At 39.9% G+C, this 2,049-nt stretch overlaps 1 protein-coding gene across 1 annotated transcript in view; it reads right to left on the reverse strand.

The window, feature by feature from the left end:
- The window catches only part of ATN1 (atrophin 1), a gene marked incomplete in the record, with an annotated part of 24,346 nt that overhangs the window by 16,588 nt on the left and 5,709 nt on the right, over positions 1–2,049 (reverse strand).

Here is a 2,049-nt window from a genome sequence, read left to right on the forward strand (position 1 = left end):
CCAACACCAGTACCTGATCTTTCAAATGTTCTTTTGGCCAAATTCCCACAGGCACACTCTAGAAGCTTGTAGAAAACCTTTGCAATGAATTGGAGGCTTTTATTTCCTCATAGGAAACCAACTTCATATTAATGGCCAGGGTTTGGAATGGGAAGTCCAACTTTTGGCCACATTGTGCATTTGGTAGAAAAATCCCTTTAGAAAAAAACCCCTAAACTTATAATATGATAATAATGTAAATGTAAATGAGGTTATAACACAGGTATAAAAAGTATTTAAGTAGGGAATGTCTGGGGAAAGTAAGAGAAGGACATTATCCAGATGATACCCAGATAAATGAAGGCATAGCTAACTTGTCCCCTCCTCCCGTCAAATTGGTAGATGTCACCAAGACCAGTTTATGTAAATTATTTCCGCCGGGGCTTTTATTTGGGGAGCTCATAGATGGGGTTGACAAAGAGTTGAATAGGGGCAATATTATACTATACCCAACATTCTGAGATGACAAAGAGGAACAGCTTTTAGTCAAAGTATATAGGCCAAGAACATGGAGCTGCCATACCTTCGATTCAGGTTCCAGTTAAAGAAAACATTGCATCCATGCTATCTATGTGTAGATTTTAAAACATTTTGAAACAGGCCTAGACTAATAAAAACACTGCCAGGGATTTGGTTTCAAAGAAGGATATCTCAACTTCCAAATGAGGGAAATTTAAAAGTTATGGTTATACTATAACAGTACAGCACCATAAGCGCCATAATTACCATAATTCCAGTGGTTCTGTTTTCTGCAACTTGATAGCACAATACAACTACTTCTGTAGTCCACCTGTAAGATACAACTCTATCTAGCTATTCCTGCATTCTTTTCATGCGTCATTCCCTGTGACCTCAATGCCAGTGGTCTCCTTAATGGCCTCCAAGGCGATGTTCTTGAATCAGGGTGCAGGGACTCCCAGCAGAGGCCACATTTGTCACCACCTACCCCATCCACCTAGTGCACATTTCTGGGGATTTATTTTTACAAAATAGACAAGTAGGCTGGCAAAAAACCCAAGGTAGATACCGCTTTATAATGATTGGTTAGCATCTTGATTGATCGGAAAGAATATCAAAGATCTAACTGCACATTGATTGCTATGTATGTTTGATCGATTCATTGATATTCATATTGAAGTTGATTGAATTGAAAAGCAATCATTGATTAAATTAGTGAGGGCGGCGTTGATCCAGCAAATGGTTCAATGAAAAAGCAGCGCACACTCATTTCTGACATTTTTCTTGGTCCTGTGAAGACACTTCCCTAATGTAAATGATAACTTCCTTTCTGAAAGATTGCAATAAGATGAACAGCAACTGATCAGGCTTGTCTCTGCTTTGCAACAATGTAACAATTTTCTTTTATAATTCTTGCAAAGGTGCTGCTTTCACCAGACCCCCCTTTACCTATGTCCAAAATGTAATACATTGTACCATACACAGCACACTCCTCTCTTTGTACTTACATACCTTATTGCCACCTTGTGCAGGTACACATAAGACCCGGCCTGAACCTTGTGTCATGTGGCTGCTCAGGAGGCTTGGCTTAGAACCAGTGTCATCTGTGCATTAGTAGGTGTGGAAGTCATGTGACCTGCTCACCTGCAGACGCAGCGTTAACTGAGCAAAACTGGTTAATTCATTAATGCATAACAGGGTACTGCACATTTCACAGCGAGATGGTGGCTTGAGGGGCAATAAATGCCTGCTGTGCATGCAGGTACTTGTATTTCCATGTCAGTCAACTAATCATAATTATTCCTATAATGTCTTTGGTAGCAAGATTTATTTTATATACACAGAGAATCATTTACTGCCATTAAAACTCATGGACCTGCAAGATTCTCCACCAGGGAATGTCAGATTCACTGCTTTATAAATAGATCCCATACTGTAGAACCATACGTACGTGTGCTATAACGCACCACAACGTACACATGTGAATGCACCCGTATGAAGCTGAAGGTTCTTGTTTGAAGGGGTTCTTGTTTGAATATGTGTGTGTGTGTA

This window comes from Pyxicephalus adspersus, chromosome 10 (assembly GCF_032062135.1).
Source record: "Pyxicephalus adspersus chromosome 10, UCB_Pads_2.0, whole genome shotgun sequence".
NCBI lineage: Eukaryota > Metazoa > Chordata > Amphibia > Anura > Pyxicephalidae > Pyxicephalus > Pyxicephalus adspersus.